Source organism: Rhamphochromis longiceps, linkage group LG3 (assembly GCF_057381845.1).
Source record: "Rhamphochromis longiceps isolate RC_006_pf linkage group LG3, R_longiceps_female_GT1.1, whole genome shotgun sequence".
Classification (NCBI taxonomy): domain Eukaryota; kingdom Metazoa; phylum Chordata; class Actinopteri; order Cichliformes; family Cichlidae; genus Rhamphochromis; species Rhamphochromis longiceps.
The window spans coordinates 4,195,860-4,205,637 of record NC_140559.1 but is presented as its reverse complement, the minus strand read 5'-3'; positions in this window follow the sequence as shown (position 1 = coordinate 4,205,637).

Here is a 9,778-nt window from a genome sequence, read left to right as displayed (position 1 = left end):
CATCATTGTTGTTCAGCTTCAGAGGTTTGCAGGAATGAACTGATGACCAGAAACAGCTGCAAAGTCCAAGAAAATACCAGCTGGAGTTCAGCTGCATTTGAAGAAGTCAAAGAAAAGTAAGGATGGCAAAGGGCGACGTTTTCTTCCAAAGAGCTGCAAACATGGTCGACGCCTCATTAGAAGAATCATCTGGACATTTGTGAGGAACTCTAACCAAGAAAGCAACGTCACACAGATCCAACAGACAGTTTCCATGACTGCAAGTGTTGAGTGGAAAAATGCTACATTGCATTATTGCATCCTCTCACCACAGGAGGCGCTGTTGGCACCACTGATTGCTGATCAGCTGTTCTCTGATGATCTGATTGATACTGTGAATAACGGGACTCACTGAACTCTGTGACACAGTGAAGATTACAGAGTTTAACTTCACCCTTTAAGACTGACCACAGAACCAAGTCCGCCAGAGCTTTTGTTATATTTTTACATGCTGTGGAGCCATTTGTGGGAGCATTTCAAGTTGCTATACATCAATACAACTGTTATAGCCCTAATTTTAATAATATGTATGCATTAAGTCCATAGTAACTACATAAACTGCAAAAAAAACCTCTGCTCATCCATCTCTGTGTGTATCAGGATACATTTGGTTCATAATACACAGAAAAATCAGAGTTATTACCTGTAATAAATGTGAAAGATTCCTGCAGTGATAACCAGGCAGGACTGAAACACATCCAAGCTGTCACCACGGTAACAGCACCGCCCATCCACAGGTGAGGGGAGGAGCAAAAAGAGGGACTTTGACCATTTTATACTAAAAACACTCAACTAATGTTTCTAATATGAAACAAATAAGCCCACATTAATGTGAGCGTTTATTAAATAATAATAATGATGATTTCCTCCTGATCTCATTTCCACAGCAGAGAAAACTGTGGTGTATATTGAGGTGGAGGGTGTGGTCTGTGGCTCAGGTGTAGAGTGAGGGTGGGGTGCACCACAGCAGCATGCTGGGACTGCTGAGGGTGGAGGAGGGAGTGATGATGACATCAGAGCTGCAGCACAGAGACCAGTGAACACACAGTCTGTTCATCTTTGCATAGATACAATATACAGCACAATATTGAATGACAGACACGCTGTGGGAGCTTCCACAGATACACTGACGTCAGCATCCAGAGTCCTCCTGCTGCTCCCCCCTCAGAGCCCCGTGATCAGCACCAACACATTCAGTTAGATGACAGAGTCCAGCTGCAGCTAGAATCAGCTCCCCTCTGTGAACAACAGCACAGCGTCAGTGTTTCACACTCAGTGAAAGGAGGAAACAGCAGAAGAACACCATGTGTGCTACGTTTCCCAGGACACACTACAAACTGCACAAATACAGAGCAGCACGTGGAAGGACCTGGAGCTGCATTTACAGAGCTGCAGACAGCGTGATGTCCTGTATGGACAGGTGGAAGGAACCAAGTCCTCAGCTGGAACACTCGTGTTTGTCCACAGACAGGAAACACAGCAGGAAACTTCCTCACAGAAGTGCAGCTCATGGATAACACACTTCCTGTCAGTCAGAATGAGGCTGCAGCCAAACACAGAAAGGTGTTTTTGTCCAGATGAGCCCAGAGAAGAAACACGAGTGTTCACAGACATCAGAAGCTCAGAGAGGTGAAACATGAGGTTGGAGTCCTCGTCAGCATCCAGAAGAGCTGCTGTGAAACCCTGAGTACTCATGACAGACTCTGATGGCACAAACACATCATGATTCAAACAGAAAGACAAACATGGAGCTTGTGGACAAAAGATATTTTGTTTTGTATGCTTAGGGTGACAGTTTATAATCAGAACTAGTATTGATCAATCATTCAGCATTGTCGAATCTGTTGACAGAATAACCTTTTAATTAGATCTATGTTAATCTGAGTAAAATATTAATGTACACATACTCTCATCACTTTAATCAGTCTCTGTATCATTCTTTTTATCTGCTTAAGCTGTTGCACTACATCAGTGTGTTCACTCCACTCGATTAGGTGGGTCCTGTTGGACCTTGGCCTTCTACATTCAGTTTTGCACGTAGTTAGGCCTACACCAACATGCACGGAGAGTCATGTAACACACGCACGTTCACAAACACACTTATTAACACAGGGAGGTCGTCTTAGGACATCCTCTCTATAAGGACACACAATCTCACAAAATGCACATCATATCACACACTTGTTTTTCTCTAAAATATCATCTGATGTCTATATAAGGGGAACTTTTGGAATTGTGGGGAACTTGTTATCATTTTCAGTAAAGTCTAACTGTGTGACGTCATCATGGTAATATAATAGGATGAAGAGCCTCCGCCCGGCGGAGATTGTTGTTGCAAGTTGTCTTCCCACACTTCTGCGCAAAGTGTGTAATAAAGATCACTATTTTTGACACCATACCTGGACTCAGCCTTGCTTTTCTTCTCTTACCCAAATCGAACGAACCTTAACAATTTTTGGTGCCGAAAACGCAGTTGGGGAGGAGAGGAGCTTGCGGCTGCTTCTTGGAGGTGACAAAGCGACGAAGGCCAGCAGCTTATCTGAGTGACGCCAGGCGAAGTAAAAAGGTGAGTAGTGCCACCTGTTTATCCAAAGGCGCTAAAATTGGAAGTAAAGCTAAAAATAATATTCACTCAGTATGGGCTTCTGGTGTTTGTCCATAGTGATTTTTTGGGATAATTAGTGTTAAAACTTTGGGGAATATTGGACTGAGTAAATGTATTGGTGTTTATTTTGGGAGTGAACTTTTGAGTTAAGAGGTTATGTGTTTAAGTCAATACGGTTTAAAGGGTTTAAAGTAATGTTGAGTTGATTGGGTGCCAGCCAATCAACCGGTAGTGTAGGGTATTTGGTTTTATTGATCAGCAGAAACGCGGTTTCGGGCGTCAGGTAATTAATAGTTGAGGGTGGAGGCCTCACTTTGATGCTTATAATACCTTGAGTAAACTTTCTTAGGATGGGGGCGTGGCCCCTAAGGGCGCAGTTTCTCAGCACGTGGCGGTGACTCCTGATTGTGGACGCATAATCAGGCTTAAAGCCAGGGTGGTCCCCTGGGGATTTCGGGCACCCCTTAACCCTTTACAGCCGATCGGAGCGGGCACGCTCTGTTTTGCGTAACTATTTTTAAATCCCGGTAGCTCTGCAACCACGTGAGCTAGCGCAATAATTTTTTTTGCATATGAAACCGGAGGAGTTGTACTTACATCTGATGCCATCAGCTTGTCCTAGGTCACGGTTTCCTTCCACATAAAGCTTTGCAAAAACTGCATAAAAAGCGCTTGCAGGAACAAAAACATAATATTCCAGAAACACGCTGTGCCGATCCAATCAGCTGTTCATAACACTTCCTATGTTGGAATAGACGTCAGCGCGAACTTTTGCATTTCCGCCATTACCTGCCCGAAACCGGAAGTGACGTCATTTTCGCGGAAATGTAGTCTTTTTTATGATCAGGGCCTCAGTGCATATACTGGTCTTTTTAAAAGTTATCTTTGACTTTATGACTTTCTGTGTCGTTTCTGGGATGCTTAGGACTCATATTGCACTGCTGGAAATAGTTTATTTTGATGCATATGCTGCTTTTTTGCAAATTTGCAGTATAATATTTATTTTCGTTTTTCCTGCAGTGTATAAAAATTGGTGTATTTCAAAAATAAAACTATGAAGACACTCAAAATAAATTTCCTGTGGTGGGAAACTATTTTGTGCAACTTTTTTGTATTTACAGTTTTGAGGGATAAGCCTCTTAAATTTCTCTAACTACAAATATATGTTAAAAAAGCAAAAACGATTTTCAATTTTTTTGTAGTTTATTGACCGTTTTTGCAATTTATGTAATTACTATGCACTTAATGAATACATATTATTAAAATCTGGGCTATAATGGTTGTATTGATGTATAGCAACTTGAAATGCTCCCAAAAATGGCTCCACAGCAGGTAAAAATATAATATAAGCTCTGGCGGACTTGGTTCTATGGTAGGTCTTAAAGGGTTAAAAACCAAAGTGAACAAGGGGTTCACTTTCCTTACTGCGCTATTTTGATTGACAGGGTCAGGGACCCGGCTGTAACCTTAACGTTGGGGACTTGTGAACTTTAAGTAAAGCCAAAAGTGTGACCTGGGATAGTTCACACGGCTGGTGGAGATCCTTGTTTTTGCCTGACGGGAAGCAGTTTTAAATTAATTAGGACTTAGGAATCTGACCGTTTTCAAGGCGGCGTCCTTGAAACGTTAATTGATCAGCAAGGGCGCGGCTCTGGGCTGAAAGATGCTTTTAAATCAGTCTAAAGTTTAGGAACACCAGCAGAGAAATAGAGAAGATAAGTTGTTCTGGCATATGGTGTTTTTCTTATGTCTATACGGGCCCGTGTGTAAATAGAATATAAATTACCTGTGCGTGTGAATATAAGTGTAATTACTTATATAGACTGCATTAACTGTCTGTGTGCTTCCAGAGTGAGAACAGGAAAAACTCCTTTCTTTTCTCTCTAGCAGAGGAGCAGTGTGGTTATATTTTTAAAAAAAAGAGAAGTCGCGGGCACGCGCTCCTCTGTGGAGAGAAAAAAAGGTGGGGGCCGAGCCGAGCGCTCAGGCTGTGTGTGTGTGTATTTCTTCTTAGGAGAAGGAGGGGCGGTGTGTGTGTGGCAGCTGGCTGTGTTTCGTCTCCCTATTTCTCCATTTCTATGTTTCTTAGTTTGGTTTGGGTTAGGTGAAGGTGTGTTTCAGAAGTGTGGTTAAAAGATTTTAGTATCTTAAAGAAATTAAACCTTGTAATCTTGTGAGTGTGTGTTCCCTAAAGTGAGTATGATTGGATAGGATTTAATGTGTAATGATCTCTCGTGAAAAACTCCTGTAAAATAGGAGGACAGCTAAGGATATTGACGAAAATTGAGTATTTTGTGTGATTGCTGGGAGATTTTCTGGTTGGGTTATATTTCCTCCTCGGCCTGGAACCCAGAGATCTGTGCTTTATTTTGATGTTGCCTATATAAAGTCCTATAAAGAGCGGTTGATTCTCTCTCTATAAGGAGAGAAACGGCGTGCATGGTAGATTGAGTGGATTAGTTTTGTGTGTAAAAACTTTGTAGTGGTTAAGGAGTGAATGTGAGATTGAATTTTCGCTGGCTTTGCGTGCTTAAAACTGTTGCAGTAGAGGTTTGTGAAGTTTCTCTTGTAAAGGAGGATTAGAGTGTGTGTGTGTGTTTGTGGGCGGTTTCTTTCTCTCTCTCTCTCTCTCAGGCTGGAGCCTAGCGGAAGTTAGGTTTGACCAGCTTGTGGGATTCTGACTGCTGAAAGGGGAAGTACAGTGAGGCAACCCCAAAAGGAGGAGCCTAGGAGCGGCCATTTTGGTAAGGTAAGTGAGGTCTAAAAGCAAAATGGCTGAAGAGGAAAAGGCGACCCCTGGTGGGGGAAAGAGATACAAGCCACTGAAGGAGCAAATACAGCAATTGAAGAAAGCAATTAAAATTACTGCTGAAGGAACTTCAAAGGAGATTGCCCGCCAGTGTCAAGATCTGGAAAAAGAAGTAAAAGAATTATGTGAAAATCAACAGAAGACGTTGGAGGACAGAACTCCTCTTCATTCTATCTTCCAAGTTGAAGGTGAGAACTGTGAGAAGAGGATTAAAGAGCTTGAAGAGGAACATGTGGGACGTTTGCAGGGGAGAAAATTAAAGGCTGAAAAGAAGCTCATGATTGAAAAACAAAGTAAGTATTGCAAGCTTATGATTGGGGGGGACTGTGGAGAAGGCAAACGAACTCAACAACTTCTTCAACAGGTTTGACCAGCCCACAACCCCCCCACCCTCACCCTCACCTTCACTACAGAGTCCTCTCCCCACTCTCCTGCCTCCCTCGCTTCCCCCCCTTCCTGACACCATGACACCCCCCTCCTCCAATCCCTCTCTCAGCAGCAAGACATCTCCCCCCCTCCCCTCCTCCCAAACATCTCCCAGTGTCACAGTGGATCAGGTCAGGAGGCAACTGAGGAAGCTTCGCCCCAGAAAGGCAGCAGGCCCAGACAAGGTGTGTCCTAGGATGCTAAAGGCGTGTGCTGCTGAACTTGGGGAGCCGCTACAACGAGTCTTCAACCTCAGTCTGCGACTGGGGAGAGTGCCCGCCCTATGGAAGACATCCTGCATCGTCCCGGTCCCCAAAAAGAACCGGCCCAATGAGCTGAATGACTTCCGACCGGTGGCACTGACGTCACATCTTATGAAGACTCTAGAGCGGCTCTTCCTCAACCTCCTCCGACCACAGGTACAACATGCCCAGGACCCACTACAGTTTGCATACAAGGCGGGTGTCGGAGTGGAGGATGCCATCCTGTACCTCCTACACAGAGCCCACTCACACCTGGATGGGGGAAAAGGCACGGTCAGGATCCTGTTTCTTGACTTTTCCAGTGCCTTTAATACCATCCGGCCCTGTATGCTTCAGGAAAAACTGAACAGGATGGAGGTGGACCCCTGCCTGGTGGCTTGGATCTCCGACTACCTCACCGACAGACCACAGTACGTCAGGCTGAAGGACATCACGTCTGACACTGTGGTCAGCAGCACAGGAGCACCACAGGGAACTGTGCTGTCCCCTCTTCTCTTCACCCTGTACACCTCTGACTTCTGCTACAACTCTGAATTATGCCATATTCAGAAGTTTGCAGATGACACAGCCATCATGGGGTGTATCTGGGATGATCAGGAAGAGGAGTACAGAAGTCTGGTGAGGAACTTTGTCGCATGGAGTCACACAAACCACCTGCAACTCAACACCTCAAAGACTAAGGAACTGGTTGTGGACTTCGGGAGGTTCAGATAGAGGGGGAGGAGGTGGAGGTGGTCAACAAGTACAAGTACCTCGGGCTGTGGGTGGACAATAAACTGGACTGGTCATGCAACACAGAGCACCTGTATAAAAAAGCCCAAAGCCGACTGTACTTCCTCAGGAGGCTGAGGTCTTTTAACATCTGCAGGAAGCTCCTGAGGATGTTTTACCAGTCGGTGGTTGCTGGAGTACTTTTCTATGCTGTGGTGTGCTGGGGGAGCAGCACAGCAAAGAGGGACTCATGCAGGCTGGAGAAACTGATCAGGAAGGCTAGCTCTGTGGTCGGCATGAAGCTGGACACTCTGGTGACAGTGGCAGAGAAAAGGACATTAAAGAAACTGATGGACATTATGAACAATGCTGGGCATCCTCTGCACACGGCCATAAACAATCAGAAGAGTCTGTTCAGTGACAGGTTGCTTCTCCCCAAGACAAGAACTAACAGACTTAAAAACTCCTTTGTCCCACACGCCATCAAACTGTTTAACTCCTCTCTGGAGGGGAGAGGGAGGGGAAACAGGAGGACAAAGGAGGGGGGAACAACTAAGCTGTAGTGCCTCTTCACCTCACTGTACAATACCTTGTGCAATACTTTTTGTAAATAGTCAACAGTGCAATAGACTCAATACTTGAAATGTGCAATTCACTTGTATTTTTATTTTTTATTCCTATTTATTCTATTTATCCCCTTTGTATATTTTATTTATATTTGTCTCTGTATTTATATATGTGTGTGTGTGTGTGTGTGTGTGTGTGTGTGTGTGTGTGTGTGTGTGTGTGTGTGTGTGTGTATATATATATATATATATATATATATATAACAATTCTGTAACTGTAACTTCGGTCGTTGCTGTGCTTTTTGGAAGTCGAATTTCCCAGAGGAACCCACCTGAGGGATTAATAAAGTTCTATCTTATCTTATCTTATCTTATCTTATCTTATCTTATCTTATCTTATCTTATCTTATCTTATCTTATCTTATCTTATCTGTCTCCCAAGGCGTTTCTCACTGGATGCAAGAGGAAGTGAAGGACATTAAACCAGTCTTAACAAAGGAAGCCGAGGCTAAGGCAACATTATATCCCAGCCTGAAGGAATTCCTGAGTGCCCCACCCCCTCCTTATATCTGTCCAGTGGTGACTTTGGAGGGTGGCACTCTCTGGGGGCCGGGAGGAAAAACAGGAACTGTTAAAGGAGGACTTCTGGACGTACAGGAGAATCCTGTACCATCGACGTCTGCTCGGAGTACAGAGGGGGCAGACACAAGAGTGGGGCAGCCTCAATCAGCGGCAGCTGGATCACAGGTAAGTCAGCCCCACCCAGCTGCTGGGACATCACAAGGAAGCACTACACGGGGGGTGATCTTGATCCCTCCCTCTATTTTCAGCCCAGATGGAGCTACAGAAGAAGCTCAACCGGTGGCTTCCACGAGTACAGGTCAGGTGACACCACAACAGCTCACCCAGGGAAATCCATCCCAGGAGGTCTGGACCTCAGAGGAAGATTCACCTTCACTGCAGTATCAGAAGGCGCCATTAAAGGCGAGCTAAAAAACCAGTCAGAGGTCGACGGTTGACAACCTTGAGAAAGAACAGTGGCAAGGCCATGTTGTTGGGAGAGTATCTGACAACCGAGACGCTGTGATAAAGTTGGAACAGATGTTGAAAAGACTGGAGGAAGAAGGCGTAGCCTCACCACAAAGCGTAGTACAAACGCTTGAGGCATTGGAAAAGGACTTGGCGGCTTCAGTAAATAAATCACGAAAATCTAGAGAAGTGTCGAACCTGGAAAGGGGAGGACTCGCCCCAAACTTTCAGGGTCCCCCAGGAATGACAAAGCTTCGTTCTGGGAGGGTTCTGGATGAAGTAAGAGATAAAAGACCGTCGATCTTTGGAAAGAATCGGAGGCAGAATGTTGCATTGCAAACTGGAGAAGGGCAGTGTGACACAGAGGAGGAATTGGCTCCCAATGTGTCACTCACAATGCCTTTATTGACGGGTTCACAGGGCGAACCAGTCTACCACCCCTATAATATCAGAGATCTTGAGGCTCTGGTGAAGCAGCTGCCCCCGATCACAGAGGGAGGAGCGGCTTGGTTGAGAAGACTAGGCAGTCTTACAGAAGGAGAGGAACTTGCCCTGGGGGATTTTAGGGCTATCGGTGGGAGGACCTTCCGAGGTGGAGGCCTCGCAGATGTGGAAGAGATAGCAAGAACTGCATGCCAACCAAACGATGTCCCCTATGCAAGGGTGCGAAATGCTCTCTCTGATGCAGTGCGTGAGAAGTATCCGACCCATAATATTGGCACTACCCCTAGGATTGTTTGGAGCCCAGAACATTCCCCTAGAGAGTTTATAGAGCACGCAAAAGAACAGTGGATTCTCCAAACTGGAGAACATCCTGGGCAGGATGGGGAACCGCGGGCGTGGTTCCGATGCGCTGTTTTAGCAGGTCTGCCAGAACGAGTGAGAGCAGATCTACAGAAGAACCCAGACTTTGCGGTGGCGAATTCAGCAAAATGGGAGAGGCATATCATACATCGACTTGAGCTGGAAAGAGACGAGGCGAACAAGAAAAAACAGGAGCTGGAGCTGGAGGAGGCGCAAGGGCAGAAATTGGCCGAGGCGAGAGAAAAACTAAACGAAAAGAAAAAGGAAAACAAAGATGGAGCTAAGAAGATGCTGGTGGCCCAGCCACAGGGCGATCCGGGGCCTGCTTGGCCAGATTTGGATCCGGTTCTGTACCCTGATGACCGATGGCCCGCCAATGGAGCAAGGCAAGGAAGACTCGCAGGGAATTGGGGGGCTACTAGGTGGTTGAGGGGGCGTGGTGGATCTCAAAGGGGAGGCGGACCAAGGGGCCGTGGTCTGGGGGTACCTATGCTGGACTTTGATCTGTGTAGAAGGTGTGGAGGAC